A 12,483-nucleotide genomic window follows, 5' to 3' on the forward strand; every position below is an offset into this window, starting at 1 on the left:
TTCCAAGAGATGGAAGACCAATCACGTCGGAATGCTAGGTCATGTAAGAATATTATTGGTGGGTTGTTGACCCACAGACCTCTTGGAGCAGTTTTGGATCTCAAGTATTCGGTCATGATAATACCGTGTATGGCTGTACGGATTTGTTCCCTTTTCTTGTCAGTTAGTGTGTCCCAATCATCCGTTTGGGCAAGAGCTTGTGTTAGTTCAGCGTTCTGTAACAAAGGTTGTGCTGCTAAGAAACTAGGTCTGGACTGATCCTATCGTGGACCAGGTATTTCCCCTGCCTCTGGCTGCGAAAGTAGAGGATGGTTCTAATTCTGGAGCTATGGGTTGTTTCTGTAGGCTATTCATGTTTCCACCCTCAAATTAAAAGCCATTGGTTTTAAAGCTTGCTGAGTAAGACAATGCTCACTTTAAAACCATTTGCTTTTGCATTTAGTTGCCGCCTGTCTCCTGCAGCGTTGCAGCAGAGCCGGGGCAGCAGCACCGGCACAAATTAAGCACTGGGCAGCACTGCCCTCTGCCCTCAGGGCTTTGACCTGGCACAGGGAGATTGGGGACGGAGAATAAGGGGGTTGCTGGTGGGCTCTAAGAGCCTGACCACGAGCTGCACCACCATCATTTATTGCAATTTAAATTGCATAACACAGTTCCCTTACATATATTATAAAGAGCTGCAAAATTCATAATATTTCTTTTCTGTTTGATGCTTTATACAGCACGTAACCTGAACTGATGTATTGCAAGGTGCTCTCCTGTGATGATGAACGAAAAGTAGTAACTGTGAAATAAGTTAATTGCCTGTAGTCAATGTGGTAAAGGAGAAGCGGGGATTGATGCAAGGTTTCCTGGCTTCACTTTGTACAATTTTGCCATTGTATATTTATTTATTTATCCTGCTTTAGATCAAAACTTAATGTTTATGATGAATTCTTAAAGGCACTTAATCCATATATTCCATCAAATAAACACATTTCTTACATATTAAATCAGGTTGGCACAAGAAGCTTTGTTGAAAAAAAAACACAAAGTTAAGGAAGCTGGGTACGCTATTATGAGTTATTACTTGCATAGCTATAAACAGACTGATTTTAAAACAGGTAGTATACCTGACTGGCAGTATTTAAACGGATTCACAAAACAAAGGTGTGAGTTGATGTACCTTCACATCCACAAAAAAACAAATTAAAAAAAGTACCTGCCACCTGCCGCATCACTGCTCTTCTGCTCCTCTCGGACCACAGTCCACTGCAGCACAGACTTGCAGCAGTGCTTAATTTTGGCCGGCAGTTTCTGGTGCTCAGCACTGGCACTTGATCATCAACACCAGCGTTTTTCATGAACACCAGTTAAGGAGACATTCATTTATGGAAGGCACGGAGAGGTTAAGTGATTTGCCTGGAATCACAGGATGTTGAGCCAAAGAGGAGAAAATTACAGTAGGAAATAAGGAGAGGTTCTGCTCCCGGTAAGCTACCAATGCAGTATTATCTGTTGGTCATTTGCATAATGAGTGTATGCCAATGGTGTGGTCTCTTTGTGTTTGTGGGCTGTCCTGGTGCACTGGTTCTAAATTCAGTGTTGTCTGGAGTGCCTAGAGGGAGTATGCCTGCAGCCTCAGAGGGTTTTCAGTACATTATCCGGGCTATGCATGTGTATTAAGGACTGGTGGTTGTAGAGTTTAGGGACAGTGATGTTTTAATGCAGAAGCTAAAATGAAAACTAGATCCCCCATTCTTAATCACAGTACCAAGACCGTTTGCTCTACCTAGTTAAATGTCTTTATTTATTGTTATCCATTCTTGGATTAATTCACTCACCTACTCTTTATTCATCCAACTATTTATTCATTCATTGAGCTATGCAACCATGTCTCCAATCTATATTCATTAATTGGACAAGATTCTATAATAAAAACTGTTTTGTAAAACTCACCATTTTTGCATTTCCTTGTGAGAGAACCCTCCAAACCCCTCCTCCCCCGCACTAGTCAGGCTCGCTCACTACACAGAGTATGGGGGCTGGTCTGACAAAATTTGCTAGGGCTTTTTTTGGTTCCCAGTCCAGCCATTTGTGCAACTGAATGAAATTACGAATCACTATGAGAGCTACTGTGCTACCTGGTGCTAAAAATGGCAGAGGGAAAAAGCAAGGTTGTTACGGTTTTAGAAAAAAGGAGAAGATGACTGGAAGACTGGAAGATGGCTTCCCACTGTTGAAAAAGCCGGCACTGGTTCTTCTAATAGACAATAAATATTGACCTATATCACGATTACCATTCCCAGCAAAAGTAATTGAGACACATCTCAATAAAAGTCTGTCAGGACACTTAGAGAAAAATAAAATATTGAATGAGGCACAGTTCGGCGTCAGTTCAGGACCACAGCACTGAGATTGCTCTGGTCACAGTCTCAGAAGAGATTAGGGCTTTCATGGATAATGGTGGGAAGGCCCAGTTGTCCTTTTGGATCTCTCTGTGGTGTTCTATATGGTCAGCCTTCTAAAGTGGTAGGCCACATTGGGATTTCCATATAAGCTTTTGATCTTCTCTCGTCGTTTTTATGTGGTCGAGAACAAAAGATGGCCGTTGGAATTTTGTTCAGAAATCTTTTTGCCTGGCTTATGGGGTCCCCCTGAGTCATCTCTCAGCCCTATGCTGTTTAATATTTATGTGGCTGAATTAGCAAAGTTTCCACTCATTCAGATTTTCCACAGCAGCGTACGTTGACAACACTTAGATCATTGTGTCAATCTCCAGTAATGTGGGAGAGGTCACAAGTGCGTTTAATAGGTGCATGACAGCCATTGTCAGCTGAATTCGTGGGAACTGTTTAAAGCTGAATTCTCCCAAAAATTAGATCCTCCATTTTGGTAAAGGGGTTTCATTCTGGAACCAGTCATGGTGGTCTTAGGCACTTGGTCTTGGGGTGGTTGGAGTTTGGTTACACAACCTGCAATCTTTGGAATAGATTGCCCTTGCATCTTAAAAGTCAAGCCAATTTTCTTTATTTTCATAAGCAGTTGAAAACTTGGCTGTTCTCACTTTCACTCAAATACACTAAATAAATGAATAGTTGATCTCCAGTGGCCATCCCTCAGAAGGCAGATGGCAGACTTAGATTCCCTGCTGATCTTTGAAGTGCAATCAGAACTTTGTGGTAGACTACTTTCCTCTCATAAATATTTATGAGTTAATGTGAATGTAAATGTAAATGTATGTGTCTTGTAAAGCGCACTGCTACCCGGAGGCGTCCTGGCGCTATAGACCGCTGGGGAACCCGTCCTGGCTTTCCCTGTGAGATGTTCCCTCCTGGGTATCTCCAAGGTGAAACCAGGCATCCCTGGCGTTTGTGGGGGGCCGTTGTGGAGATGAGGCAAGCTAATGCCCAGAGTTACCGAATGTGATCCCTGGTTAGAGTAGGCACCAAGGCGAGAATTATCGAGTCCGCTGACCCTGGTTCACGACCCTGCCGTGTCGGGGATTGAACCCTGGTCCCGGGCCGTCCTCTGCTTCTGGGTCTGCCGCCTCTAACCAGTGAGCCACACCACTCCACTCCACTCCACTCCACACAGTTAGTATCGTTGTTGAAAGTTTGTTTGTTTTGTAAAGGTTTCACCATCAGAACAAATTATATGCAGATTCAAAGCATGTAGCTGCCCTCATTACAATGGAGAAAGCCCTCCAAAAGAAGGTATGTGCCATTCGGTCCTGATTCAGCTGTGTAACCCAACATCTGATGGCCAGTTCCAACTTCCCATTGGAACAGGACCAACATTGATTTGCATATGGCTGAGTCTAATCTGATGTAGCATGGATTCAAAACAACAATGGATTGGAATGCTAACCTGAGTGATTGCCCATGGATAAACATATTGCAATCATTACATCCATCAACTTTTGTGCATTTGATGTACCACCCTAAGTGGACATGGGTAGGCACAGACGACGGTTCCTTGCTTACAGTGCCACTGGAATCAAGCTGCACCCAACTGAAGAGCTCCAACTAAAGTGAAACCAGTCTTGGTTTGAATGTGCTTGGGTTCAGAGAGGAGACTTGGCACGACAGTTTGGGGCTGCATTGTACATATTCCAGTTGGACAAAGACTGAATTGCATATGGCTGAGTCTAATCTGAGGCAGCATGGTGGGCAAAAGAACAATGCGTTGAAATGGAATTGATGCCAGTGGTTACACTGCAAGCATTCCTTCCATCACTGTTTGTGTGTTTGATGTACTGCCATACATGGACATGGCTATGCCCAATCCGGTTCCTATGTTCACCATACCCCTGGAACCAAGCTGCACCAGACTGATAAACCCCAATAAGGGCAAAACCAATCCTGGGTTGCTTGTTGCAGAGAGGTCCTGGCCTGGCAGTTTGGGCTTGACTGTTCCTACCAGAGCGGGACCAAGACTAATTTGCATATGGCTGATTCTATTTTGAGGTGGCATGGTGGGCAAAAGAACAATGGGCTGGAATGATACCCCGACAAATTGATGGTGGTTATTCATTATGTAAGCATTTCTCTGATCACCTTAGGGTGGGCCTAGACGTAGTTCCCTTGCTCACTGTGTCACTGGAATCAAGCTGCACCAGTACTTAATTTATAAATAAATAAGTGCCAGGGCCTTTGTCAGGAGGCCACTCCCCCGTGTACCATCAATTGCCCCAGGCAGCGCTGACAATGTCAGTACCATCCCAACTAACCATCACACTCACACAAGTGTGGCAATTCAGACTTTAAATAGACATCAAAAACCACTAACGCATGCCACCCATGCAATTCTTTTAGCTTTGGTTAACAGTTATAGTGATTTTAATGTATATGTAATTATTACACATCTGTTGTTGTGTTCCTCACAAAATTATACGAGTGCCACCATGTGGCAGGCTGCTATAAGAGCAGTTGCTGACAATAAAGTGCCAGTGCCAAGCACTAGAAATCACTGGCTCAAAATAAGCACTGACTGCTACACCCAACTGAAGAGCCCTAACTAAAGCGAAACTGACCTTGGGCAGCTTGTATTCCGATTCAGAGAGAACCTGAGTAGCACAGCTGATTTGCATATTGCTGAGCCTAATCGTGGCATGGGGCATAAGAGCAATGGTTTGGAATGCTACCCCGAATGATGGCCAGCCATTAAATAAATAGCAGCATTACCCCATCACCTTTTGTGTGTTTGATGCAACAGCATAAGAATGTATAATTATAAGTAAGCTGTGTACGACAAGTGTTGATGTGGTCTGCGTATATTGGCACACAATTTTTGAGCCATTTCTTCTTTTTATTTAGTAAAGCATGTGTCTATTCTTTGCAAAATGTGTTTTTCTTTGGCATATTAAATACTTTCCCATGTAAATACTCCCCATATTGAGCGCTCTTACCTCATAAGAACTATACAAAGGAAGAGTTAGAAAAAAGCACCAATAGAAATGTATTAAACCATTTTTAGGAGTTGATACCTTTTTACTAACTGTCTTCCATATAGCAACCTATCCATATGTATAGTTCAAGTTCAAGTTCAGAGATTTGTATAGTGCACTACTCACCCAGAGGGTCTCAAGGCGCTTGATGGAGGGGAGGGGGGTACTTTATTTATCGAATATCCAAGTTTTAAGTTGCTTTCTGAAGGAGAGGTGGTTCTGTGTAAGGCGGAGATGGGTGGGGAGAGAATTCCAGGTTTTGGCGGCTAAGTAGGAGAAGGATCGTGCCCCCATGGTGGATCTGTTGATGCGCGGAATAGCAGCGAGGGCCTGATTGGATGAACAAAGTTGGCGGGTGGGGGAGTAAAAGGACAGGCGCGTGTTTAGGCATTCGGGTCCTAGGCCGTAGAGGGATTTGTGTGCGTGGGTGAGGAGTCGGAACGTTATCCTCTTATTGACGGGGAGCCAGTGGAGGTCTTTCAGGTGACCGGAAATGTGAGCCTGGCGGGGGATGTCAAGTATGAGTCTGACTGAGGCGTTTTGGATGCGTTGGAGTTTTTCTGTAGTTTGGCAGTGGTTCCGGCGTAGAGGGTGTTGCCGTAATCCAGTCGGCTTGTGACTAGTGCGTGGGTGACCTTTTTTCTTGTTTCGGTGGGTATCCAGCGGAATATTTTTTTGAGCATGCGTAGGATGTTGAAGAATGATGAGGAAACGGCATTTACTTGCCTGGTCATCGAGAGGGAGGAGTCCAGGATGAAGCCCAGGTTATGTGCATGGTCCGTTGGTTTGGGTACGTTTCCCAGGGCCGGTGGCCACCATGAGTCATCCCAAGCAGAGGGGGATGAGCCTAAGATTAGGACTTCCGTTTTGTCCGAGTTCAGTTTTAGATGGCTGTCCTTCATCCACTCGGCGACATCTTTCATTCCTTTGTGTAAGTTGGTTTTGGCGGTGTTTGGTTCTTTGGTGGGGGAGAGGATCAGCTGGGTGTCGCCGGCGTAGGAGATGATGTTGAGGTTGTGTTGTCGCGCGATGGTTGCGAGGGGACTCATGTATACGTTGAAGAGGGTGGGGCTGAGTGATGATCCTTGGGGTATGCCGCAGATGACTTCGGAGGATTCTGATCTAAAAGCGGGGAGGCGGACTCTCTGTGTTCTTCCGGCGAGGAACGAGATGATCCAGTCCAATGCTTTTCCTTGTATTCCGATGTTGCTGAGGCGTTGTATGAGGGTGCTATGACAGACTGTGTCGAAGGCTGCGGAGAGGTCAAGTAGGATGAGGTCAACTGTTTCCCCGTTGTCCAGAAGTGTTCGAATGTTGTCTGTTGCTGCGATGAGTGCGGTTTCGGTGCTGTGTGTGACTCGGAAGCCGGACTGTGAGGGGTCGCGGGATTTGTTGGATTCGAGGAAGGCGGCTAGCTGATTGTTGACGGCTTTCTCGATGACTTTGGCAGGGAATGGGAGGAGCGGGATGGGACGGTAGTTCTTAAGTTCAGTGGCGTCTGCTGTGGGTTTCTTTCGAAGGGCGCTGAGTTCGGTGTGTTTCCAACTTTCCGGGAAGGTAGCAGAGTTGAGGGAGCAGTTGATGACGTCTCGGAGATGGGGTGCGATGATGGAGTTTGCTTTGTTGAAAATGTGGTGGGGACATGGGTCGGTAGGCGATCCTGAGTGGATGGTGTTCATCAGGCGGATGGTGTCTTCAGTGGTGATTGGGTCCAGGCGCAAAGGTTGTTAGAGGCGGGATTTGGTTCAGGGGTGGGTGGAGTGGACTGGTCTCCTGATTGGTTTTCAAAGCTGTTATGTATGTCGGCGATTTTGTTGTGGAAGAAAGAGGCTAGGGAGTCGCAGAGGTCTTGGGATGGGGTGATGTCGTTGGTACCGGCGGAGGGGTTGGTAAATTCTTTGACGATGTTGAATAGTTCCTTGCTGTTGTGGGCGTTGTTGTCAAGTTGATCTTTGAATGCTGATTTCTTGGTGGATCAGATCAGTTGGTGGTGTTTGCGGGTGGCGTTCTTGAAGGTGGTCAGGTTGTCATTGGTTGGGTTTTTTCTCCAGGCTTTCTCGAGAGTATGACAGAACTTCTTGGATGTCTTAAGGTCATCGTTGAACCAGGGGGCTTTTTTGTTACTTTGCCTTATTTGATGGTTTTTCAAGGGTGCTAGTTCGTCGGCGCTGTGGGTGATCCATTGTGTGAGCTTGGCGGCAGCCTGGTTTGGGTCCGATGATTTTGCAGGAGGATTTTTGTGGAGCGAAGTGAGGAGCTGGTCGGTGGTAATTTTGTTCCAGTTTCTTCGGGGTATTGGTTGTGGGAGGTTGTGGGTCGTTGTCTTTTTGTAGTTGAATTGAACGCAGCTTTGGTCCGTCCAATGGAGAGCTGTGGTGTGGTTGAAGGAGATGTGCTTGCTGGAGGTGAAGATTGGGTCGAGCGTGTGCCCGGCATAGTGGGTGGGGGAGTCAACAAGTTGTATTAGTCCGAGATTGGCCAAATTGTCCAGGAGGGTGGTGGTGTTGCTGTCATTTTTCTTTTCCAGGTGGAAGTTGAGGTCTCCCAGTAGAATGTAGTCCTCAGATGAGAGGGCGTGTGGGCTGATGAAGTCAGTGATGTCTTCGCTGAATTGAGGGCGGGGTCCTGGCGGTCTGTAGATGAGGGTGCCTCTGAGTGTGGTTTTGGAGTCAGTGTGGATCTGGAAGTGAAGGTGTTCGGCGGCTGCGAGGTGATCGTCTGAGCTGGTCGTGATGCGGATGGTATTCTTATGTACGATGGCGATGCCTCCTCCTGTTTGGATGGTGCGGTCCTTTCGGATGATCTTGTAGCCGTCCGGGATGGCTATGGCGATGTCGGGAGTTGATGATGCATTCATCCAGGTTTCTGTAAGGAAGGCGACGTCCGGTGATGTGGTGTTGAGAAGGTTCCAAAGTTCAATGGCGTGTTTGTGGACCGAGCGGGTGTTGAGCAGGATGCACTTGAGGTGGTTAGTGTCAGAGCTCTGTTTGGACTTTGTGGATTTGGTGTGGGTCTTGATGCAGTCGAACTTGAAGGAGAGGCAGGTGAAAGGTCCATGGGAGTGTACTGGTGCGGCTTGGTAGCAGTCTTGGAGGCGGCCGGGGTTGAGTGCCGAGAGGGAAGCAGCATCGTACGTTATGCAGCTGGAGTGGGATTTGCGAGGACCAGGGGGTATGGCGCTGGGCGCGGTCCAGGCGCGGACGGGCGTAGACAGGCTTACCTTTGGCACACCTTCGGTGCGCATGGGGCGCGTTCGCTGCGCGTGAACGCTGCGCGCAAATGCATCTGTCATAAGTGGAGAGTGGAGGGGGGAAAGGACGAGGGAGGATCAGCTGGGAGGCGGGAGCGGGGTGTAGAGGACGGGCTCCGAGGCACAACAACAACAAAATGGCAGCAAAAGTGAAACTAGAAACAGGATGGGGCACAAAGACAAATTAATGAGCTTAAACAATCTGTGATGAAAGCGCTACAAATATCGATGCACAAAACGAGCAATGCAAATTACATTCAAAGCTACACAGCAAGCGCTACAACTGGGACTGCGCAAATAAATAAAACAGTGCTTAAGTCAGGTAAAGCGCCATAATTATTTCAAATACTCGACAATGCTTATCGCAGTACAGCGCTGTGACATACAGCAGCTAGCAGTTATGAAATGCTCAGAGCAAAGCAAAGAGTGCAGCCCAACGATACCACAGGAGAGCAGGGAGCTTGGGAAACGACCGCTACTGAGAGCGTTAGGACGGTCACAATATCAATGTATCAGGACTCAATGGATCAGGACTGAAATAGCAGTCATAAACAATAGGAACCCCAAAGTTGTTGTGTTAATTCATTCACAAAAGGGAAATATTTATAAAAAGAAGTTTACCTTCTTGAAATCCCATCACAGGCACGGTGGTCTGCTGGCCCCATTTGGCCACCATCCCTGTGATGGCATCGAATCATAGTGATTTAAAATTTGTGACCTACTTCATCGATATTCATGAGGTAGTTTAGATTGCGAGCCATAACGATTCCGATTTTTAAATTACATTGACAGTTCTTAAAAATCTTTACTGGACCAAAAAATACTGTTCGCAGTTTGCAACCAATACTTTGCGACCAGATAGGCACACTTCTGGCCCTAGATGAACCCAAACTCTGTTACATGCATTTCTTTCATTTTTAAATTAAAAGGATTTCTAAGTCTGAATTTGTATCTGATGTTTGGAAAAATGATCATATTTACACTTAATCCTGCATGTCCGAGCAAGATCTCCGGTGAACACCCACAGGAGGAATCAGTTCACCCTCTGTGTGGTCCTGCAGGGGTACCTTTTGCTGAACCATGCAAGCATTAAAAAGTGGGGCTTGCCCTGTACCTCTGTATCTACCAGTATGGTTCCTGTCTGACACAGGAGGCCACTGGCTAGATGCCCATATGTGGTAGAGGCAGGCCTCATTGAAGATTGACAAAGATCTGGCTCAGACATTCAAGTCCTTTCTCAAGTCAAGCCCCAACCTCATGGTGGTATTTCTATAGCACACCTCTGGAGATATCATTGTTTGATGTTTCGTCAAGGACATCTGGAAATGTGTGTTTTATTTTGAAAATTAAAGGCCAATTCTAATTTTACTCCAGAGACAAAGCAACGTCACTTTCCAGTGACTGGTGTTCCAAATGCACAGCTATGAAGGACTTTAGTAAAAAAAAATACACACATAGTGGGTGTTACAGGTGCCCTTATTACTGCAGATTTCTGGACAGTTTCCCTACACCCGCACTCCCATATCGCCAAACCGTATAGGCAGCATCCTTCATCTCAATACAACCATTCACATATACATCAGCATTAATTGGCAACAGTTTTCTGCACATTGTGAGAAGTGAATGAGCCCACTCCTGTGTGAGGACTGAAAGACTAGTCTGTGTGTATGAAAGGCAGGCACAGGCTCCATGTCTCCATAAGACATCAACAGCAATTAATTAGGAAGTGAGGGGGAGAGCTCTAGAATATCTCCATAATGTAAACAAACACATCAAGCCACTGAAGAGCAACGCAGATTGTAGAGAATTAAACTTGAGGGACATGACTGCAAAACAGGGCACCTTTCTGGCAGGGCAATGTGAAATGTTTGTAGTGGTGAGACCAAGTGAATAGTAAATTTGTAGTGCTCTTCCAGAAGAAAGCTATGAGCTTGAGCGAGGAAAGCAGGCACCCCTGGAACAACCTTTGATCATCGTGGTGCCATGCTTTAATTCTCAGCAGGCAGGAGACGAAGATAGATAGCATCACTTCTGACTCAAAGTCAACATCTCTCCGGTGTGGCTGCATTCACAGTCCTTTTATGAGGCCCTATAAAAACTGCGAGAGTTAATAAAATAAGGCTGTAGGGAACAATGGTCCCCAAGAACTGAATTTTAGTAGCTAATAATCTGGGAACATATTATTAATGCTCGAAAATCATATAAGGAATTCCTACTATAATTAGTTTATTCATATTAGAAAGTAAAAATGATTTGTAGCAGTGCGCACCCCTACAGGGAGCACCTGAAAAGTTAATACACAAACAAACATGTAAAAAGATGTTTTTTTCCACGGTAAATACATCACATCAAGAAGTCACTTTTCGTTTCAAAACCAACACTCTTCTACCCAAGAAATAATTTTACATAGCCAGGCAGGTCAGAGTGATGTATTTTCTGTTATCACAAAACCTTTTTGCCTGTTTGTTTGTTGCCTGTATAGGTGTGCCCTGTTTTTTTTTTTACTTTCCCATGCACATAAAGTATTTTTTATAAGAAGTCCTTGTATGATTCCTGGGCATTATTGTTATGGTCCCAAACTATTATTTGCTAATATTCAGTTCGTTGGGATCCTTGCTCCTTATAGCTTCAACTACCCTTGGTCCCTAGTAATCCTTGGGTTATCATATCTCTGTCTTTAGAGGTTAATTATTTAATTAACATCATATTTTAATGAGTTCATGGTAGGAATTAATTCCAATCGGCCATTTAGACTTTTTAAAATAATCATTACCAATGTTGGAGAGGTAATGACACCTGCGTGGGCCCCTTATGAAGTACATGGAAAGATCTCTTCTTCACATCCATAGACACCTTTCTTGCAAAGGTGACAGGTTGCTGAGGGAGGCCCCTCAGGACCAGCACCCCCGTAAACCACAGCATAGCAGGAGATTCGGGGCCCTGAGTCATGCCTCTGCAACATTGGCAGACACCTAATGTAGGAAAACATATTTGTTAAATAAAAAGTAGCAGAGAATCAAGTGAATCTATGAAATAGAAGAAACCTTTAGGACAAGTGTATGAGCATAGTGGGTAGAGAACCTACTTCAGGTAATAATCAAAATCCTTGTCAGAGGGGACCACAAAAGTCCATTTTTAAACCTGTGCTTAACCCTCTGGTGGGCAGACTGTAATGTGTAAAGTATTTATGCAAAACTCAAATAGTAATAAAATAAAAACACAACACAAGAAAAAGCCCAAACCAATTTTACAAATAGAGAATATTTGAATATATTAAAAGACACCAAATTGACAAAAATCCAATAAGAAAAACAGGGGTTACGAATTTTTCAAACGTTATGGTTCAAAATAGAGCCAAAAGCATTAACTGCCAACTGCGGTCATCTGGTTGAGATGAACTGGGACATGTGTTAGATTTAAGGCAGACTGGACAAGGGTAAGGTTTAAGGCCAACCACGATGGAGTGCAGGTCAGATACAGGGACCAGGTTCATCCCTGTGAAAAGTGTTACCTTCGAAATTAGTCTCTGGAATGAAAGTCAAAAATCCTGAGAGGGGCAAGACAGCAGGCTGTGGCCAAAGGACAAGGTGTCAATGAAGCCCTTGTCTTTTGGCGGAAATGCAACGCGTGGGAGAACACCCAGAGAATGTGCCTCGCCAGTCAGATACTTTTCTACATAGGAGTTAGTCATTCAATTTTGATGCAGCTTGGACTCTCCCAGTAGTATAAGGCTACAGGCTATAGACAAAGAGGACTCCAAGAGGCAGAACACCTTCTCTGGGAGGTCCCAGTGGATTGGATCATC

At 45.2% G+C, this 12,483-nt stretch overlaps 1 protein-coding gene across 2 annotated transcripts in view; it reads left to right on the top strand.

Moving 5' to 3' along the window:
• Positions 1-12,483, top strand: part of PTPN22 (protein tyrosine phosphatase non-receptor type 22) — a 605,270-nt gene that overhangs the window by 479,252 nt on the left and 113,535 nt on the right. The gene's annotated exons all lie outside the window — the stretch shown is intronic.

This window comes from Lissotriton vulgaris, chromosome 5, assembly GCF_964263255.1.
Source record: "Lissotriton vulgaris chromosome 5, aLisVul1.2, whole genome shotgun sequence".
NCBI classification, from domain to species: Eukaryota; Metazoa; Chordata; class Amphibia; order Caudata; family Salamandridae; genus Lissotriton; species Lissotriton vulgaris.